Source organism: Oncorhynchus masou, unplaced genomic scaffold (genome assembly GCF_036934945.1).
Source record: "Oncorhynchus masou masou isolate Uvic2021 unplaced genomic scaffold, UVic_Omas_1.1 unplaced_scaffold_1289, whole genome shotgun sequence".
NCBI classification, from domain to species: Eukaryota; Metazoa; Chordata; class Actinopteri; order Salmoniformes; family Salmonidae; genus Oncorhynchus; species Oncorhynchus masou.
The window spans coordinates 109,278-133,771 of NW_027002735.1; the positions used below are offsets into that span (position 1 = coordinate 109,278).

The 24,494-nt window shown below is 35.7% G+C and overlaps 1 pseudogene; it reads right to left on the bottom strand.

Annotated features, from left to right (window-relative positions):
- The window catches only part of LOC135530199 (polycomb protein SCMH1-like), a 53,118-nt pseudogene that overhangs the window by 23,000 nt on the left and 5,624 nt on the right, over positions 1-24,494 (bottom strand).

The window sequence follows — 24,494 nt, forward strand, 5'->3', positions numbered from 1 at the left end:
TCTAACATAGAGCCTTCCATTCAGTTGATATTAAACTGTCCCCTAGTGGTTCTAACATAGAGCCTTCCATTCAGTTGATATTAAACTGTCCCCCCTAGTCAGGTTCTAACATAGAGCCTTCCATTCAGTTGATATTAAACTGTCCCCTAGTGGTTCTAACATAGAGCCTTCCATTCAGTTGATATTAAACTGTCCCCTAGTTGTTCTAACATAGAGCCTTCCATTCAGTTGATATTAAACTGTCCCCTAGTGGTTCTAACATAGAGCCTTCCATTCAGTTGATATTAAACTGTCCCCTAGTGGTTCTAACATAGAGCCTTCCATTCAGTTGATATTAAACTGTCCCCTAGTGTCTAACCCTTCCATTCAGTTGTTCCCCTAGTGGTTCTAACATAGAGCCTTCCATTCAGTTGATATTAAACTGTCCCCTAGTGGTTCTAACATAGAGCCTTCCATTCAGTTGATATTAAACTGTCCCCTAGTGGTTCTAACATAGAGCCTTCCATTCAGTTGATATTAAACTGTCCCCTAGTGGTTCTAACATAGAGCCTTCCATTCAGTTGATATTAAACTGTCCCCTAGTGGTTCTAACATAGAGCCTTCCATTCAGTTGATATTAAACTGTCCCCTAGTGGTTCTAACATAGAGCCTTCCATTCAGTTGATATTAAACTGTCCCCTAGTGGTTCTAACATAGAGCCTTCCATTCAGTTGATATTAAACTGTCCCCTAGTGGTTCTAACATAGAGCCTTCCATTCAGTTGATATTAAACTGTCCCCTAGTGGTTCTAACATAGAGCCTTCCATTCAGTTGATATTAAACTGTCCCCTAGTGGTTCTAACATAGAGCCTTCCATTCCATTCCATTAAACCTGTCCTGTGTTCTGCAGTAGGAGTGTAAGGAGTTAATCGTGACGGGTCATTTCAGGCTGACCCAGTGACCCAGTGACCAGGAGGTCTGGAGCCCCGGGGTGGTGAGGGGCGCTGCTACTGGGGCTGAGAAGTGTGGCTCCTGCCTGGCGGCCTGGATGACTGGTTGGGGGTTGGGTCGGGGCCTGTGTGTGTGTGTGTGTGTGTGTGTGTGTGTGTGTGTGTGTGTGTGTGTGTGTGTGTGTGTGTGTGTGTGTTTGGCCACGCCTCAGGTCGTATTACCCAGCTCTCCCTCCTGTAATATTTCAGTTTGAACCGGGAGCTCTGGGAGGTCTGGAGGGAATCTGGTTCTGTCACAGATCCTTCTGGATTGAGCTCCCTGGAGAGGAGGTAGTATGGTAGACCAGGGGAGGACTGGGGTTTAGAGAGGAGGTAGTATGGTAGACCAGGGGAGGACTAGGGTTTAGAGAGGAGGTAGTATGGTAGACCAGGGGAGGACTGGGGTTTAGAGAGGAGGTAGTATGGTAGACCAGGGGAGGACTGGGGTTTAGAGAGGAGGTAGTATGGTAGACCAGGGGAGGACTGGGGTTTAGAGAGGAGGTAGTATGGTAGACCAGGGGAGGACTGGGGTTTAGAGAGGGGGTAGTATGGTAGACCAGGGGAGGACTGGGGTTTAGAGAGGGGTAGGGTGGTAGACCAGGGGAGGACTGGGGTTTAGAGAGGGGGTAGTATGGTAGACCAGGGGAGGACTGGGGTTTAGAGAGGGGGTAGGGTGGTAGACCAGGGGAGGACTGGGGTTTAGAGAGGAGGTAGTATGGTAGACCAGGGGAGGACTGGGGTTTAGAGAGGGGGTAGTGTGGTAGACCAGGGGAGGACTGGGGTTTAGAGAGGAGGTAGTATGGTAGACCAGGGGAGGACTGGGGTTTAGAGAGGAGGTAGTATGGTAGACCAGGGGAGGACTGGGGTTTAGAGAGGAGGTAGTATGGTAGACCAGGGGAGGACTGGGGTTTAGAGAGGAGGTAGTATGGTAGACCAGGGGAGGACTGGGGTTTAGAGAGGAGGTAGTATGGTAGACCAGGGGAGGACTGGGGTTTAGAGAGGGGGTAGTATGGTAGACCAGGGGAGGACTGGGGTTTAGAGAGGGGGTAGGGTGGTACTGATAGCCCCAGGTAGACCCATTTAAACAATATGTTACTGTGTCAAACATCCAACAGAAAAATTCTTTTTATACTGAAAAAAACATTTAATCGGATGGAAAAGTAGTTCCACTTCAAAGATGTAATAATTAGAAAAAAGGTTTTTGCATAAAAAGATGGGTGAATATTTCCATAAACATAAGAGAGTCAAGCAATTCTCTTAAGGGCGAAATAGTGTATTTAAATGTATGGACAATTATATTCTGGAATTTACATTTATAAAGCAATTCGCATGGTTCTAACACAATTACGTTGTCTTAACAGTCATACATTGATTTAACATATGTACATTATACGATAGGCGGTAGACACACATACCAACCCTGAGCAGAGACCAGTCGTCCTAAATATCAAGGACTGTTCCCTATGAGCACTCATTTCAATCATTCAAATCAAGCAGAGCAAACAAAGAGAGTGGTTGAAACAGTCAGGGCCATGCAAACAATAGCTACATCATCTGCATGAACTACATCTACGGGTGACTGAGATGCAACAGCCCTTCATTCACACAAACAGTGGATTCCCTCCTTTCTGGAAACTGACTGCTCACGAAGACGAAGTCTAACGCCGGGCTCTCACGTGAGAGGAAGAGGAACTGAACAGCCGCCACTAGTTAAAAATAGACCCGAGACAAAAGCAGAGGCAGCAAACTCACCAGGAACTCCCAACACGGTGCTACGTTTCCGGGCAGCAGCAACAGTTACAGCAGCAGTCGTCCACAACAACAGAACAGTCCCTCTTTACTAGTTTGACCCCTGGTTAATGTCAGGGTCTCTCTCTCTCTCCCCCTTCCTCTCTCTCTCTCTATTCTCCCTATTTCTCTCTCCTTCCCTCGTTCTCTCTTTCTCTGTCCAGCTCCAGTCCACAACAAAGCCCCATGCTGCTGCCTGCCTGACTGAGGCGGCATTAGAAACAGGAGGAGCTAGTTACTAGTGGCCCCTCCCTCTGTCCCTGTGAATGAACAGAGCAGAGCAGCAGAGAGCAGAACGGCTGATTTGCATCGCAGGGAAAGAGGAGGGGGGTGGATGAGGCAAGCAGGCAGAGGAGGAGGAGTGGGAGGGAGGGGTAAGGGGGGAAGGGTTTTATGCATGTGATCAAAGAGCTATATTGACAGTGCTCATCGGTCACCTGCCTGCCGTTCCTCGCCAGGCCCCTGCCCAACTCTCTGAGGGGGTGAGGGGGGTTGAGAGGCGGGGTGCCTGGGGAGAGGGGTGGGGGTGGGGTGTAAAAGGTTCAAATGGATGAGAGGACCCCGATTGAGGAATGGGCACAAGAGGTCTCCTGTAGGCTGCATGAGAAGGCTCAGACAACCCTTCAGGAGAATGGGAGGACAGAGGAGAGAGGGGACTTGGAACCCAAAAAGAGGGGGGGGTGATCCCTCATCCCTCTCTCCGTAACCCAAGCCTATTCAGACGTCCCTGGAGGACCTGGTGAAAGACGGCGTGGACAGGGGCAGGAAACAGTGGCAGGGAGCAGTAGCAGCCACAGCTTTAGATACCATGTCTGTCTCAAATAGCACCCTGTGCCCTTTATAGGGGTCCTGGTCTAAAGTAGTGCACTATGAAGGGAATAGGGTGTCATTTGCCCTGGTCTAAAGTAGTGCACTATAAAGGGAGTAGGGTGTCATTTGCCCTGGTCTAAAGTAGTGCACTATATAGGGAATAGGGTGCCATTTGCCCTGGTCTAAAGTAGTGCACTATATAGGGAATAGGGTGCCATTTAACCTGGTCTAAGGTAATGCACTATATAGGGAATAGGGTGCCACTTAACCTGGTCTAAAGTAGTGCACATAAAGGGAATAGGGTGCCATTTAACCTGGTCTAAAGTAGTGCACTATAGGGAATAGGGGACTTAACCTGGTCTAAAGTAGTGCACTATAAAGGGAATAGGGTGCCATTTAACCTGGTCTAAAGTAATGCACTATATAGGGAATAGGGTGCCACTTAACCTGGTCTAAAGTAGTGCACTATAAAGGGAATAGGGTGCCATTTAACCTGGTCTAAAGTCGTGCACTATAAAGGGAATAGGGTGCCATTTAACCTGGTCTAAAGTAGTGCACTATATAGGGAATAGGGTGCCACTTAACCTGGTCTAAAGTAGTGCACTATATAGGGAATAGGGTGCCATTTAACCTGGTCTAAAGTAGTGCACTATATAGGGAATAGGGTGCCATTTAACCTGGTCTAAAGTAGTGCACTATATAGGGAATAGGGTGCCACTTAACCTGGTCTAAAGTAGTGCACTATATAGGGAATAGGGTGCCATTTAACCTGGTCTAAGGTAGTGCACTATAAAGGGAATAGGGTGCCATTTAACCTGGTCTAAAGTAGTGCACTATATAGGGAATAGGGTGCCATTTAACCTGGTCTAAGGTAGTGCACTATAAAGGGAATAGGGTGCCATTTAACCTGGTCTAAAGTAGTGCACTATATAGGGAATAGGGTGCCATTTAACCTGGTCTAAAGTAGTGCACTATAAAGGGAATAGGGTGCCATTTAACCTGGTCTAAAGTAGTGCACTATAAAGGGAATAGGGTGCCATTTAACCTGGTCTAAAGTAGTGCACTATATAGGGAATAGGGTGCCACTTAACCTGGTCTAAAGTAGTGCACTATATAGGGAATAGGGTGCCATTTGGGAAGCAACCCTCCGGCTTCAGAAAGTCTCATTCTAATCTGACTGATCTGAGGCAAACAAAGACTGTTTCATCCCCAGAAAACAGGACCTCAATGCTGCTCATATGGTTGTTTCACCACGGAGCCAGTTATTTACTTCAGGTTATAATAAAACGATCAGAAATGGGGGTGTTGCTTGGCAGCCTGCCGGTGGGGTTAGGGTGTAGGACTGTCAACTACAGGAAATGGTTCCCCTAATAAATTCATAAATGGTCTGTTCTAAAAGTGTCCGATGAAAGAGGCTGTTGTTTTCCCATCATGCATTACTAATGCCAGTGAGGTAGAACAGACACAACCAACCAAAGACAACAGATATAAATTCCCTTCAGCACCCTCCCTTAGTGTTTCTTTACAAACACATAGTTCATGAAGATGAATTATCATGTTACTTTAATTGATGTGGTAAATAACAATGAAAGTGTGTTCTACAGTGTTTTGTTTTGAAAAATCAACAGTTATTCCTCATTTACTGATGAAGATGTGTGGCATTTTTATACAATGGGATTAAATGATTATTTTATGAATGAAAAAAAATCTATTCACTACAATACTAAAATGACACTTTTCTTCTGTAATTGTCTTTCTCTACTCTAACAGTAGAACACCAAGACGTAAACTGTTTGGCTGCTAGTATTTATTTATTTTTTACACCACGAAAACGTAATTTGATAAACTAATGTTTAATTGTATGACACAGACGCTAAAGGTAATTTCACCTCATGAAACTAAAGGTAATTCAAATCATGAAACTAAAGGTAATTCAACCTCATGAAACTAAAGTTCATTTCACCTCATGAAACTAAAGTTCATTTTTGAAACTAAAGATTTTTTGATGAAAAAGTCAAAGTTGGCGACTCAAATCTAAACTACAAAAAAAAAAGGTTTTTTATTTTTGAAATAAAATCTACAATAGACAGAGTTCATGTTTAAGGTAAAAGTAGCTATTATATCAGGATCAAAATTATACAAAAAAAAAAGTTTTTAAATATTTATTATTTGCTGATTTCTAAAATAATTTTAAAAAACTTCTGCATTTGGAAACCCAAAACAGCCTTTTGCTAATGAGGAAAATGAAATGAACACATTCCTAATTGTACATTAGTATGGGAAGGATTTAGTCTAGAAATGATTCTCTGATCAAACTGACAGCAGTGTTATAGGTTATAATAGACTGGGCTGAATGCACTTTCATCAGGTCATTGAATGGCTTATTGCTTTAAGACTCACGTTTCTTCTCTTAACTAAAATAACATTTCATAATGGATGACATGGTACATCCCTTAATCTGTTTACTCAATCACTGTTAATTCAAACCAAAAAAACAGAGATAACTACTGAAATGTAAATGCAATATAATCAGTGGGCTGTTCTCTCCACTGTGTCCACCAGACTGCATCTCAACAACCAGGGGGACGTTCAACAACAGAGACGTGGGTAAAGTGTGAGGCCGTCACCCTCCCTACCCCCCACATCCCTCCGATGGCTCATAACTGAGGCAGATCTTCTGCCAATTATCCCCTAATCAGACTCTGGTTGGAAGGGAGATGGAGGAGAATAGGCCCCAGCCTGAGGATAGATCTCATGGTCTTGAAAAGCAGCTAAGGGAAGGACATGTTTTTCTCCATCTAAACTTCGGCATCAAATTAACAAGTTGAATTGATAACTTCTTATAAAAGATTCGTAATACAACTTGGTAGAAATTATGATCAAACCAAACAAAAGTTTAACAGAACGTAAAAAATATATGTTTGTAAGATGACTAAAAATTATAAATGTTCATTACCTCTTTTAAAAGCAGCAATATGTCGCTTTTTGGGGACCCAACCAAATTCACATACAAATGATTTTATTTTGTTCTTTCAATCTCATTGAAAGCAAGTCTAAGAAGCAGTAGATCTGCTCTATGCGCTCTATTTCTATGCTTCCCGGTCTCTTTAGACGGTACAATGATTCTACTCACAGCTCTTTAGACGGTACAATGATTCTACTCACAGCTCTTTAGACGTTACAATGATTCTACTCACAGCTCTTTAGACGTTACAATGATTCTACTCACAGCTCTTTAGACGTTACAATGATTCTACTCACAGCTCTTTAGACGGTACAATGATTCTACTCACAGCTCTTTAGACGTTACAATGATTCTACTCACAGCTCTTTAGATGTTACAATGATTCTACTCACAGCTCTTTAGACGTTACAATGATTCTACTCACAGCTCTTTAGACGGTACAATGATTCTACTCACAGCTCTTTAGACGGTACAATGACTCTACTCACAATTTTAGCAACCAGGAAATTGCGGAGCGATTTCGGCATATTGCATCTTTAAAAAACATAGCAAAAGAGATATAAATTTGAAGCCTGATAAATACGTTTTTCAGTCAGAGAGATGTGAGCTGTTGGCCTGAACAGGGTGGTAGTAAACAACCCCCCCCCCCCTTTCAGTCAGAGAAATGTGAGCTGTTGGCCTGAACAGGGTGGTAGTAAACAACCCCCCCCCCCTTTCAGTCAGAGAGATGTGAGCTGTTGGCCTGAACAGGGTGGTAGTAAACAACCCCCCTTTCAGTCAGAGAGATGTGAGCTGTTGGCCTGAACAGGGTGGTAGTAAACAACCCCCCCTTTCAGTCAGAGAGATGTGAGCTGTTGGCCTGAACAGGGTGGTAGTAAACAACCCCCCCCCTTTCAGTCAGAGAGATGTGAGCTGTTGGCCTGAACAGGGTGGTAGTAAACAACCCCCCTTTCAGTCAGAGAGATGTGAGCTGTTGGCCTGAACAGGGTGGTAGTAAACAACCCCCCCCTTTCAGTCAGAGAGATGTGAGCTGTTGGCCTGAACAGGGTGGTAGTAAACAACCCCCCTTTCAGTCAGAGATGTGAGCTGTTGGCCTGAACAGGGTGGTAGTAAACAACCCCCTCCCCTTTCAGTCAGAGAGATGTGAGCTGTTGGCCTGAACAGGGTGGTAGTAAACAACCCCCCCCTTTCAGTCAGAGAAATGTGAGCTGTTGGCCTGAACAGGGTGGTAGTAAACAACCCCCCCCTTTCAGTCAGAGAGATGTGAGCTGTTGGCCTGAACAGGGTGGTAGTAAACAACCCCCCTTTCAGTCAGAGAAATGTGAGCTGTTGGCCTGAACAGGGTGGTAGTAAACAACCCCCCTTTCAGTCAGAGAGATGTGAGCTGTTGGCCTGAACAGGGTGGTAGTAAACAACCCCCCTTTCAGTCAGAGAGATGTGAGCTGTTGGCCTGAACAGGGTGGTAGTAAACAACCCCCCTTTCAGTCAGAGAGATGTGAGCTGTTGGCCTGAACAGGGTGGTAGTAAACAACCCCCCTTTCAGTCAGAGAGATGTGAGCTGTTGGCCTGAACAGGGTGGTAGTAAACAACCCCCCCCCTTTCAGTCAGAGAGATGTGAGCTGTTGGCCTGAACAGGGTGGTAGTAAACAACCCCCCCCCTTTCAGTCAGAGAAATGTGAGCTGTTGGCCTGAACAGGGTGGTAGTAAACAACCCCCCCCTTTCAGTCAGAGAGATGTGAGCTGTTGGCCTGAACAGGGTGGTAGTAAACAACCCCCCTTTCAGTCAGAGAGATGTGAGCTGTTGGCCTGAACAGGGTGGTAGTAAACAACCCCCCCTTTCAGTCAGAGATGTGAGCTGTTGGCCTGAACAGGGTGGTAGTAAACAACCCCCCTTTCAGTCAGAGAGATGTGAGCTGTTGGCCTGAACAGGGTGGTAGTAAACAACCCCCCTTTCAGTCAGAGAGATGTGAGCTGTTGGCCTGAACAGGGTGGTAGTAAACAACCCCCCCCCTTTCAGTCAGAGAAATGTGAGCTGTTGGCCTGAACAGGGTGGTAGTAAACAACCCCCCTTTCAGTCAGAGAGATGTGAGCTGTTGGCCTGAACAGGGTGGTAGTAAACAACCCCCCTTTCAGTCAGAGAAATGTGAGCTGTTGGCCTGAACAGGGTGGTAGTAAACAACCCCCCTTTCAGTCAGAATGTGAGCTGTTGGCCTGAACAGGGTGGTAGTAAACAACCCCCCTTTCAGTCAGAGAAATGTGAGCTGTTGGCCTGAACAGGGTGGTAGTAAACAACCCCCTGACTGTTACTGATACTGAGATAGAGGAAGTGTGTGTTTCCTAACAGTTAAAGTTCTGCTGAGAGAACAGATGCATCCATCTCACGTCTTACTATACACCTACACACACACACAACACACACACACACACACACACACACACACACACACACACACACACACACACACACACACACACACACACAATAAACACAGGAAGACAGTTGTAAACATGCCAGTGGCTCGGGGAAGAGGACCAGATTGAGGCCAGTTTGAAAGACACATAACTACCACCATCAGTCACAGACCGTATCCCAAATGGCCCCCCTATTCCATTTATAGTGCACTCATTTTGACCAGTGCACTATATAGGGAATGGTGGGCTATTTGGGATACAGCGTCTGTCAGAAGTCTTATTGCTCCTCACATCAAGTCCCCTGTCGAGCTGTAGAGCAGCGTGGAGCTTTATAGCACAGGAGACCATGAAGCTGTACTGGGAGAGTTGTTTACACTCTCTAAGTAAAGTGATAGATAGTGTGGCATATAAAAGACTTCTGGATGTAGCCTAGTGGTTAGAGCTTTGGACTAGTAACCGGAAGGTTGCAAGTTCAAACCCCCCCGAGCTGACAAGGTACAAATGAACAGGCAGTTAACCCACTGTTCCTAGGCTGTCATTGTAAATAAGAATTTGTTCTTAACTGACTTGCCTAGTTAAATAAATAAAAAGTATGCTAAAACTATCAAAAGCAGCACGGTAGCAGGGATGACAGGCCCTGGCTGGTAATCAGGCTCTATTAAATAAAAGGCTAAACAACATTCTCCTTGCACTGAAAGAAAGTGTGTTTGAGCTGAAATCATTCACACACACATTTAAAATTATTGGCAGGTGAGTCAACGTTGTGTTAAACCCCTTTCATTGGTCATGGAATTAAGAGTCAATTACTTCTCTATTTTAGTTTGTTTGGCGTTAAGAACAAATTACTTCAAAATAACCAGAAATGATTTAAGAAATGGGTAGATTTCTGTGACAAATGGGTCAAGTTGAGGAATTGAAGAAACCCAAGGGAAGTCTGTGTACAATAGATGAAATAAAGGCCTACTGAACATCAGCCTTACTGAGAGGGTTTACCAATCAAAGGGTTATTAAAAGCAACACACACCCTGTGGTATGCTGAGAAGGAACAATAATTAGTCACAGCTTGACATGAACAAATAGGTATGAAATATACAGCTACATGTTGTATTCTAGCATTAAGAATCAACACCAGCTGCTACTGTAAGACTTGATGAAGGATTAACCTCGTACGGCCAGCTGCTACTGTAAGACTTGATGAAGGATTAACTCCGTACTGCCAGCTGCTACTGTAAGACTTGATGAAGGATTAACCTCGTACGGCCAGCTGCTACTGTAAGACTTGATGAAGGATTAACCTCGTACGGCCAGCTGCTACTGTAAGACTTGATGAAGGATTAACTCTGTACTGCCAGCTGCTACTGTAAGACTTGCGGCCAGCTGCTACTGTAAGACTTGATGAAGGATTAACTTAAGCTGCTACTGTAAGACTTGATGAAGGATTAACTCCGTACTGCCAGCTGCTACTGTAAGACTTGATGAAGGATTAACCTCACGGCCACTGCCAGCTGCTACTGTAAGACTTGATGAAGGATTAACTCTGTACTGCCAGCTGCTACTGTAAGACTTGATGAAGGATTAACCCCGTACTGCCAGCTGCTACTGTACGACTTGATGAAGGATTAACTCTGTACTGCCAGCTGCTACTGTAAGACTTGATGAAGGATTAACTCTGTACTGCCAGCTGCTACTGTAAGACTTGATGAAGGATTAACCTCGTACTGCCAGCTGCTACTGTAAGACTTGATGAAGGATTAACTCCGACTGCCAGCTGACTGTAAGACTTGATGAAGGATTAACTCCGTGCCACTGCCAGCTGCTACTGTAAGACTTGATGAAGGATTAAGCTGCTACTGTAAGACTTGATGAAGGATTAACTCTGTACTGCCAGCTGCTACTGTAAGACTTGATGAAGGATTAACCCCTACTGCCAGCTGCTAAGACTTGATGAAGGATTAACTACTGTAAGACTTGATGAAGGATTAACTCTGTACTGCCAGCTGCTACTGTAAGACTTGATGAAGGATTAAACTGCCAGCTGCTACTGTACGACTTGATGAAGGATTAACCCCGTACTGCCAGCTGCTACTGTAAGACTTGATGAAGGATTAACCCGTACTGCCAGCTGCTACTGTAAGACTTGATGATTAACCCGTACTGCCAGCTGCTACTGTAAGACTTGATGAAGGATTAACCCGTACTGCCAGCTGCTACTGTAAGACTTGATGAAGGATTTAACTCTGTACTGCCAGCTGCTACTGTAAGACTTGATGAAGGATTAACTCTGAACTGCCAGCTGCTACTGTAAGACTTGATGAAGGATTAACTCCGTACTGCCAGCTGCTACTGTACGACTTGATGAAGGATTAACCCCGTACTGCCAGCTGCTACTGTAAGACTTGATGAAGGATTAACTCTGTACTGCCAGCTGCTACTGTAAGACTTGATGAAGGATTAACTCTGTACTGCCAGCTGCTACTGTAAGACTTGATGAAGGATTAACTCTGTACTGCCAGCTGCTACTGTACGACTTGATGAAGGATTAACTCTGTACTGCCAGCTGCTACTGTAAGACTTGATGAAGGATTAACTACTGCCAGCTGCTACTGTAAGACTTGATGAAGGATTAACTCTGTACTGCCAGCTGCTACTGTAAGACTTGATGAAGGATTAACTCTGTACTGCCAGCTGCTACTGTAAGACTTGATGAAGGATTAACTACTGTAAGACTTGATGAAGGATTAATTACACCATCTGGTTGTTCATTACTACAAATATTTCAAACTATTTTTTGGGGGTAAGTTTTATGCTTTTTAATAATGTATTAATAATAAAATAATAATAATAATAATAATAATAATAAAAAAGACAGAATAGAACTTGAAACTAATGTTTAAGACCAACAACAGATTCAGGGGAACGTAGTGCAAAGAAGGTCTCTTTTCATTCGAAAAATGAAAAGCTAGCTGTCATTGTCCTAAAGTTCACGGCCCTCTCTATCAGATTAGGCTACAATGGAATGTCTCTGTGTCCACTGCCGGTGAATGTCAGTGGACAAGATGGCCAAAACATTGTCCAAGACCATTTTACATGTCTTTCATTGGGCATGATGTTGCCCTGAGGCAAAAAGAAAAGGAGCCCGACTGCACAATGTTGCCCTGAGGCAAAAAAAAAGAACATTTCATTTTTTAAATAAATATAAAAACAAAGTGTTTGAAACCTATCAAATATTCTCCTTTAGAGGTTCCTACACAAGTACATGTTTTTATTGTCTCTATTTAAACATGTAAAATAATGAAATGCATTGTACCCTTCACTCACACCATGCCCTCAGGTCGCTCTGCTTCCTGAAAGAAGGTCCCGCCCCCAATTGATACGTCATACCAACTTCTGCACCTCATTGGCTTGTTTACACACATGTCATCTCATATTGTCATGTGTATGGGGGCAAAAAGGTTGTGTGCAGTAGAGTGTTAAACAGAAAACACATTAAGGAAGATGTTATGAATCTCACAATCACATATTTTCAATGATTTACTTGAATCAGAAAATGATCTTAACCTGTCAAAAAAAAATGTAATACAAAAAAATGTAATACAAAATAATGATAGATAGATAGATAGATAGATAGATAGATAGATAGATAGATATATATATATATATATATATATATATATATATATATATATATATCTATCTTTTTACAAGCAAACTAGACTCAAATGCAATGTGTGGAAGGACAATCGTGCTTGAACTGTACACCAGAACACATTAAGGAACATTATTACCAGTGGAAAAGTACTAATTGTAGTAAACACACTGCTTGTATTGTAGTCAAATATACAGGAAATAACACAGGAAATAGTGGAAAACAGCCAGTGAAATTCTCACAGAAAGAAACAGTTTGTTTATCTCATTCAGCTCTGCTCATTCAGTCAGCTTCAGAAAGAAACCCTGGGCCAGCAGCACCCAGTGGTGACAGACAAACAGGCCAAAATCCTCAGAAAGCAGGGCTCTGCTGTCCTCTAGTGGTGAGGTTGAGGTACTTACAGAAGTTGCCAGGAGGCTGGATGCTGTGCCTGGTCAGAGAACACCATCCTACAGGGAATATGTCTCTGGAGTCAAACTGGCACCAGTAGTCGAAGGCCCCTCTCCAGCCGTCAAACATCACAAAGATCTCATCACCTAAAAATAAAGATTTCAATAACAAACAGTAAGACGTAGCAGGAGATACATCAACCAGACGACAAATAGGGGACAAAGGAACAATAGTTTTATAGTAAATAAAACACATTATAGCGTTACAGTTATGAAGTTGTCCTCCAAAGAGATGGGGTAAAGGTGGGTTAAATTAAAAAAAGATCTTGTTACCTTTGACCTCTCCAATGGTTGCCGGGCAGATCAGGTAGGGGTTCTTCTTGTCCACTGCTTCTAGCTTCATCCCAGGTTTAAAGAGGTTCTGGGAGGGCTTGGAGGGTTCCTACACACAGAGAACTCTGTTAGTCCAGACCAGACAGATCTGTTTATATACACACACAGAGAACTCTGTTAGTCCAGACCAGACAGATCTGTTTATATACACACACAGAGAACTCTCTGTTAGTCCAGACCAGACAGATCTGTTTATATACACACACAGAGAACTCTGTTAGTCCAGACCAGACAGATCTGTTTATATACACACACAGAGAACTCTGTTAGTCCAGACCAGACAGATCTGTTTATATACACACACAGAGAACTCTCTGTTAGTCCAGACCAGACAGATCTGTTTATATACACACACAGAGAACTCTCTGTTAGTCCAGACCAGACAGATCTGTTTATATACACACACAGAGAACTCTCTGTTAGTCCAGACCAGACAGATCTGTTTATAAACACACACAGAGAACTCTCTGTTAGTCCAGACCAGACAGATCTGTTTATATACACACACACAGAGAACTCTCTGTTAGTCCAGACCAGACAGATCTGTTTATTAAACACACACAGAGAACTCTCTGTTAGTCCAGACAGATCTGTTTATATACACACACAGAGAACTCTCTGTTAGTCCAGACCAGACAGATCTGTTTTTTAAACACACACAGAAAACTCTCTGTTGGTCCAGACCAGACAGATCTGTTTATATACACACACAGAGAACTCTGTTAGTCCAGACCAGACAGATCTGTTATATACACACACAGAGAACTCTGTTAGTCCAGACAGATCTGTTTATATACACACACAGAGAACTCTCTGTTAGTCCAGACCAGACAGATCTGTTTATAAACACACACAGAGAACTCTCTGTTAGTCCAGACCAGACAGATCTGTTTATATACACACACAGAGAACTCTCTGTTAGTCCAGACAGATCTGTTTATAAACACACACAGAGAACTCTCTGTTAGTCCAGACCAGACAGATCTGTTTATAAACACACACAGAGAACTCTCTGTTAGTCCAGACCAGACAGATCTGTTTATATATACACACACAGAGAACTCTCTGTTAGTCCAGACCAGACAGATCTGTTTATTAAACACACACAGAGAACTCTCTGTTGGTCCAGACCAGACAGATCTGTTTATATACACACACACAGAACTCTCTGTTAGTCCAGACAGATCTGTTTATAAACACACACACAGAACTCTCTGTTAGTTCAGACCAGACAGATCTGTTTATATACACACACAGAGAACTCTCTGTTAGTCCATGACCAGACAGATCTGTTTATAAACACACGTAAATCATTGATACACTACAATCATTGATCAGTAAATCAATACAGTACAGCTTTAAGGTCCAATGTGAAATGTTCAATTTTTCTTCCTTGACCTTTTTTAAAAGCTGTGGCTGGTGCCATCTCTGCTCCAGTCAGGGTCCTCAGGAGGAACATAGGCCACGAGGAGGCATTCATTCTGAAGCCTAAAGACAACTCAAAGAAAAGTTCAAGATTTAGAATATATTGCTGCTTTATTGCTGCTATAAGCAAGTGCAACACTGTATAATGTTTTATTAACATATGATATAATGTGTTATAATATTTTACGCTATAATATGTTACGTTATAATAAACAAAAAAAGAAACAAAGATCATTTGTAAAAATACAAATAACTTCACAGATCTTCATTGTAAAGGGTTTAAACACTGTTTCCCATGCTTGTTCAATGAACCATAAACAATTAATGAATGTGCAGCTGTGGGACGGTCAGCTTACAGACAGTAGGCAATTAAGGTCTCAGTTATGAAAACTTAGGACACTAAAGACTTAGGACACACTAACTTAGGACACATTCTACTGGACACACTAACTTAGGACACATTCTACTGGACACACTTAGGACACTAAAGACTTAGGACACATTCTACTGACTCTGAAAAACACCAAAAGAAAGATGCCCAGGGACCCTGCTCATCTGCGTGAACGTGCCTTAGGCCTGCTGCAAGGAGGCATGAGGCCTGCAGAAGTGGCCAGGGCAATAAATTGCAATGTCCGTACTGTGAGACGCCTAAGACAGAGCTACAGGGAGACAGGATGGACAGCTGATTGTCCTCTCAGTGGCAGACCCCATGTAACAACACCTGCACAGGATCAGTACATCTGAACATCACACCTGTGGGACAGGTACAGGATGGCAACAACAACTGCCCAAGTTACACCAGGAACGCACAATCCCTCCATCAGTGCTCAGACTGTCCGCAATAGGCGGAGAGAGGCTGGACTGAGGCCTGTTGTAAGGCAGGTCCTCACCAGACATCACCGGCAACAAAGTCGCCTGTGGGCACAAACCCACCGTCGCTGAACCAGACAGGACTGGCAAAAAGTGCTCTTCACTGATGAGACGCGGTTTTGTCTCACCAAGGGTGACGGTCGGATTCACGTTTATCGTCGAAGGAATGAGCGTTACACAGAGGCCCATACTCTACTCGTTCTGTGTGTGATTTCCTGCAAGAAAAGAATGTCAGTGTTCTGCCATGGTCAGCGAAGAGCCTGGATCTCAATCCCATTGAGCACGTCTGGGACCTGTTGGATCGGAGGGTGAGGGCTAGGGCCATTCCCCCCAGAAATGTCCGGGAAATTGCAGGTGCCTTGGTGGAAGAGTGGGGTAACATCTCACAGCAAGAACGGGCAAATCTGGTGCAGTCCATGAGGAGGAGATGCACTGCAGAACTTAATGCAGCTGGTGGCCACACTAGATACTGACTGTTACTTTTGATTTTGACCTCCCCTTTGTTCAGGGACACATTATTCCATTTCTGTTAGTCACATGTCTGTGGAACTTGTTCAGTTTATGTCTCAGTTGTTGATTCTTGTTATGTTCATACAAATATTTACATTTGCTGAAAATGTAAATATATATTTGCTGAAAATAAACGCAGTTGACAGTTTATTTTTTGCTGAGTATATGTTATGCTATAATGTGTTACGCTATAATGTGTTATAATGTGTTATGTTATAATATGCTATAATGTGTTATGCTATAATGTGTTACTCTATAATGTGCTATAATGTGTTATAATGTGTTATGTTATAATATGTTATAATGTGGTATGCTATAATGTGTTATAATGTGTTACTCTATAATGTGCTATAATGTGTTATAATGTGTTATGTTATAATATGTTATAATGTGGTATGCTATAATGTGTTATAATGTGTTATGCTATAATATGTTATAATGTGTTATGTTATAATATGTTATAATGTGTTATAACTGCTATAATATGTTATGTTATAATATGTTATAATGTGTTATGCTATAATGTGTTATAATGTTATGCTATAATATGTTATAATGTGTTATGCTATAATATGTTATAATGTGTTATGCTATAATATGTTATAATGTGTATAATATGTTATAATGTGTTATGCTATAATATGTTATGTGTTATGCTATAATATGTTATAATGTGTTATGCTATAATATGTTATAATGTGTTATGCTATAATATGTTATAATGTGTTATGCTATAATATGTTATAATGTGTTATGCTATAATATGCTATAATGTGTTATGCTATAATATGTTATAATGTGTTACGCTATAATGTGTTATGCTATAATATGCTATAATGTGTTATAATGTGTTATGCTATAATATGTTATAATGTGTTATGCTATAATGTGTTATGCTATAATATGCTATAATGTGTTATAATGTGTTATGCTATAATATGTTATAATGTGTTATGCTATAATGTGTTAACATCTATGCTATAATGTGTTATAATGTGTTATGTTATGTTAATGTGTTATGCTATAATATGTTATGTGTTATGCTATATGTGTTATGTTATAATGTGTTATGATGTGTTATTTATAATGTGTTATGTTATAATATGTTATGTTATAATATGTTATAATGTGTTATGCTATAATGTGTTATAATGTGTTATGCTATAATATGTTATAATGTGTTATAATGTGTTATGCTTTAATATGTTATAATGTGTTGAATCTATGATGTGTTATGTTATACTATAATATGTTATAATGTGTTATGCTATAATATGTTATAATGTGTTATGCTATAATATGTTATAATGTGTTATGCTATAATGTGTTATAATGTGTTATGCTTTAATATGTTATAATGTGTTATGCTATAATGTGTTATAATATGTTATAATATGTTATAATGTGTTATGCTATAATATGTTATAATGTGTTATAATGTGTTATAATGTGTTATGCTATAATATGTTATAATGTGTTATGCTATAATATGTTATAATGTGTTATGCTATAATGTGTTATAATGTGTAATGTTATAATGTGTTATGCTATAATGTGTTATAATATGTTATAATGTGTTATGATGTGTTATGCTATAATATGTTATAATGTGTTATGCTATAATATGTTATAATGTGTTATGCTATAATGTGTTATATTGTGATATGTTATAATGTGTTTATAATGTGTTATTATAATGTGTTATAAATAATGTGTTATGCTATAATATGTTATAATGTGTTATAATGTGTTACGCTATAATATGTTATAATGTGTTATGCTATAATATGTATAAATGTTATGCTATAATATGTTATAATGTGTTATGCTATAATATGTTATAATGTGTTATGCTATAATATGTTATAATATGTTATGTTATAATATGTTATAATGTTATAATATGTTATAATATGTTATAATATGTTATAATATGTTATAATATATAATATAATATGTTATAATGTGTTATATGTTATAATATGATATGTTATAAATGTGTTATAATATGTTATAATATGTTATTGTTATAATATGTTATAATGGTTATGTTATAATATGTTATAATATGTTATGCTATGTGTTATAATATGTTATAATATGTTATGTTATAATATGTTATGCTATAATATGTTATAATGTGTTATGCTATAATGTGTTATAATGTGTTATAATATGTTATGTTATAATGTGTTATAATATGTTCCAATATAATATGTTATAATATGTTATAATATGTTATAATATGTTATGTTATAATGTGTTATGCTATAATATGTTATAATGTGTTATAATATGTATTATGCATGTTATAATATGTTATAATATGTTATGTTATAATATGTTATAATATGTTATGCTATAATATGTTATAATATGTTATGCTATAATGTGTTATAATGTGTTATAATATGGTATGTTATAATGTGTTATAATATGTTATGCTATAATAGGTTATATAAAAGCGCACCCAGAGGAAATGATTTAGTTAGAGGTGCTTATAGCAGTGAATAAATGTTATAATATGAAACAAAATATGCACCATCCATGTACAGCTGAAGTATGTTAAGTTTATATACACTTAGGTTGGTAGTCATTAAAATGTTATTATGATATGTTATACATTTTGTGTTAACAAACTATAATTTGTAAATTGGTTTATAATATGTTATTACACAAGTAATTTTTACAATTGTTTACAGACAGATTATTTATGTTATAATTCACTGTTATACAATTCCAGTGGGTCATAAAGTTATAATATGATGCTATAATATGTTATAAGTATAATATGACCTATTATGGAATGTTATGATATGTTATGACATCATGTTATAATTGAGATGCACATAATATGTGGTATTAATATGCCTACCTTCAAATAGTTATAATATGATTGTTATAATATTTATAATATGGGATGTTATAATATGTTATAATATGAATGTTAAAATCAGAAAAATGATATAGATATGTTGAAAAAATAATATGCAAAGGTCATGAAGATGTTAGGGCAAAATATCTTATCCACAGTAAAACGCAGTCCTATAACATTACCTGAAAGGGCTATGTTAGGAAGAATCCACTGCTCTAAATATAAAAAGCCAGATGGTATGTTATAACCTCACATGGGGACAAAGTTATTTTTGGGGAGAATTGTCCTATGCTGGATAAAGAATAAATGTTATAATTTGGCCATGATGACCATTGTTATGTTTGGGAATGTTAGGGGGATATCGAAGAACACCATCCCAACCATGAAACACGGAGGTGGCAGCATCATGTTGTGGGGTTGTTATAATATGTTATCATATGTTGTTATAATATGTTACAAAATAGATGGCATCATGAGGCGGAAAATTATGTGGATATATTGAAGCAACATCAAGACATCAGTGAAGTTAAAACATGATGGCAAATGGGTCTTCCAAATGGACAATGACCCCAACATACCCAAATGGCTTAAAGACAACAAAGTCAAGGTATTGGCGTGGCCATCCAAAGCCCTGACCTCAATCCTGGATTAGAAAATGTGTGGGCAGAACTGAAAAAGCGTATGCTAGAAGGCCTACAAACCTGACTCCGTTACACCAGCCAAGTCACTTGGTCTGGTCATCAACCTCACAAGTTCTTGGAAGGTCATTGCTCATGCCGACACCACTGGCGGTTAAACAATTTAAAGGCAATGCTACCAACACTAACTGACCATGTAAATTTCTGACCCACTGGAGATGCTGATGAAAGAAATATCAGCTGAAAAAAAATCCTTCTCTCTACTATTATTCTGACATTTCAAGAAAGGGAATGCTTTACCTAGGATTAAATGTCAGGAATTGAGAAAATCTGAGTTTAAATGTCATTTGGCTAAGGTGTATGTACATTTTTACCCAATAAATTGCTGGGAATTATACATATAGGCGTGATCTTTGTTTTTATGTTATATTATAATATGATATGTTATATGATACCCCACAATATGTTAAGTTATAATATGATATATAATATGTTATAATATGGTTGTTATAACCCCCTTAATATGGATGTTATAATAGTATGTTATAATATGTTATGTTATAATATCCTGGCACTGGATGTTGATCCCGTCTGTTATAATATGTAAGTATGGTATGTTATAATATGGTATGTTATAATATGTTATGTTATAATATGGTATAATATGTTATGTTATAATATGTTATGTTATAATATGTTATAATATGTTATATGATATGTTATAATATGTTATGTTATAATATGTTATAATATGTTATAATATGATATGTTATAATATGATATAATATGGTATGTTATAATATGTTATAATATGTTATATGATATGTTATAATATGGTATGTTATAATATGTTATAATATGTTATAATATGTTATAATATGGTATGTTATAATATGTTATAATATGGTATGTTATAATATGTTATAATATGTTATAATATGTTATAATATGGTATGTTATAATATGTTATAATATGGTATGTTATAATATGTTATAATATGGTATGTTATAATATGTTATAATATGATATGTTATAATATGTTATAATATGATATGTTATAATATGTTATAATATGGTATGTTATAATATGATTCATGTTATAATATGATATGTTATAATATGTTATAATATAATATGTTATGATATGGTATGTTATAATATTTAGATATAATATGTTATAATATGATATGTTCCAATATGTTATTATATGATATGTTATAATATGTTATGTAATAATATATTATAATATGATATGTTATAATACTTATGTTATAATATGTTATAATATGGTATGTTATAATATGTTATAATATGATATGTTATAATATGTTATAATATGATATAATATGTTATAATATGGTATGTTATAATATGTTATAATATGTTATAATATGATATGTTATAATATGTTATAATATGGTATGTTATAATATGATATAATATGATATGTTATAATATGGTATGTTATGATATAATATAATATGTTATAATATATGTTATAATATGTTATAATATTATGTTATAATATGGTATGTTAATATAATATGTTATAATATGTTATGTTATAATATGTTATAATATGGTATGTTATAATATGTTATAATATGGTATGTTATAATATAATATAATATGTTATAATATGATATTATATATATGTTATAATATGATATGTTATAATATGTTATAATATGATATGTTATAATATGTTATAATATGGTATGTTATAATATGATATAATATGGTATGTTATAATATGGTATGTTATAATATGGTATGTTATAATATGGTATAATATGGTATAATATGTTGCGTTATAATATGTTATGTTATAATCCTGTTATGTTATAATATGGTGGCAATATCTGTTATAATATGTTATGTTATAATATGGTATTATAACATATGTTATAATGTGGTCTGTTATAATATGTTATAATATGTTATAATATGATACGCAGTTATATGTTATAATATGGTATATAATATGTTATAATATATATGTTATAATATGTTATAATTATAATATAATATGTTATAATATGTTATAATATGATATGTTATATATGATATGTTATAAATATGTTATAAATATGATATATGTTATAAATGTTATAATATGTTATAATATGGTATGTTATAATATGATATAATATGTATGTTATAATATGGTATGTTATAATATATTATAATATATATGTTATAATATGTTATAATATGGTATGTTATAATATATAAATATGTATATAATATGTTATGTTATAATATGTTATGTTATAATATATTATATATATAATATATTATAATATGTTATAATATGTTATGTTATAATATGTTATATATTATATATATATATATAATATATTTATATTATATTATAATATATATTATATATATAAATATATTATGTTATAATTATATATTATAATATGATACGCTATATATATATTATATATATATATATATATTATAATATATATATAATATATATAAATATATATAATATATATATATATATATAATATAAATATATATGTTATCTCTATAATATGGTATATTATAATATAAATTTTATAATATGATATGTATATATGATATGTATATAAACGTTATATATATATGTAAATATAATATAATAATTATATATATATATAATATAATAATAATAATATATATATATGTTATAATAGTATATATATATATTATAATATAATATATATGTTATCATATGATATTATGTTATAATATTTATAATATGGTATGTTATAATATTATATGTTATATATATATATATATATATGTTATAATATGTTATATTATATATGTTATAATAGTATTTATAATATGATATGTTATAATATATAAATATTAGATATATATATATATATGTTATAAATATATATATATATAATATATTATTTATAAATAATATTATATATAGTTATAATATGTTATAATATGGTATAATATATATGTATATTTATAATATGTATATATATGTTATAATATTATATAATATGGTCTGCCGTTATAATATATGTTATAATATGTTATATGTGAATAGGGTCCATTTTAGAATATATATATGATTATAATATGATATATTATAATATTTATAATATGGAATATATTATATATAGTATGCCCTGTATCTTTATATATATTTAATGTTATAATATGGTATGTTATAATATGGTATGTTATAATATGTCGCCGGGCCGAGAACGGGCCTGTCTAATATGTTATGCCCGAATATAATATTTTGATATATATAATATACATTGATGTTCGAATAGTGCCATTCGAGAATATGTTTTTTGATATGATATGTTATAATATGATATGTTATATGATATGTTGCCATATGTTATATATAATATGTTATAATATGATATGTTATAATATGTTATAATATGGTATGTTATAATATGATATAATATGGTATCGTTATAATATGTTATAATATGGTATGTTATATTACGAATAGTTATAAATTGGCATGTTATAATAGGCGCCATTTGAGAATATACGTTTTGACGTTCTAATATGTTATGTTATAATATGTTCGAATAGGCTATTTCGATATTGGTACGATTTTGTTACCGAATAGGCGCCATCGAGAATATGTCAGTTTTCATATGCTATAATATGGTATGTTATAATATGTTATAATATGATATGTTATAATATTTTTATGCTATAATATGGTATGTTATATGATATGTTATAATATGTTATGTTATAATTGTTATGTTAGTAATATGTTATAATTTATATGTTATAATATGTTATAATTGATATTTATAAATTATATACTTTATACTTTATATATTTTATATATTTATACTTTATACGCTACTTTATATACAATTTATTTTATACTTTATACTTTATATATTTATACTTTATACTTTATAACTTTATACTTTGATTATTATACTTTATACTTTTATACTTTATACATATATATTATGCATATACATATATATTTTATACTTTTTATACTGTAAATTAATAAACTTTATACTTTATACTTTATGCATATATATTTTACTTTATACTTATACTATTTTATACTTTATACTATATTTATATTTATACATATATATTTATATAACTTTATACTTTATACTTCCATCTATGAATTACCGTTGCCTTCGGGGCGACTTTATACTTTTATAAATTTTATACTTTATACTTTAGAGAGAGAGAGAGAGGTAGAGAATATATTAGAGAGCTTTACGAGACAGATAGAGACAATAGAGAGTCATAATATTATACAGCTAGACTTTAGACATATTTAGACTTTAGATATTATACTTTATATATTATAGAATGCATATATAAGAGATACTTTACTAGCTTTCATAAAGAGAGAGAGATTTATATTATGCATATATATATTACTTAATACTTTATATATTATTATACTTTATTATTATTATTATTATTATACTTTATATTTTAGAGAGGATACACGCCCATAGAGTTATATAGAGAGAAAAGATATTTTATACTTATAGATGCACTACCGACAGAATTAGACAGAGATACTTTACAGAGCTTATTATTTTATTTATACTATTAATTAGGTATATATTTATAGAGACATATATTTTATATTTATATGTTTATATAGACAGAATAGCGTATATCTTTCACTTTATATATATATACTTTATATTTTTATATATATATATTTATACTTTTATATTTATACTTTATACTTTATATATATCCCTTTATATCCCCTCTCCATTTATATTTTTATATTTATATACTTTATATTTTACTTTATATATTTATA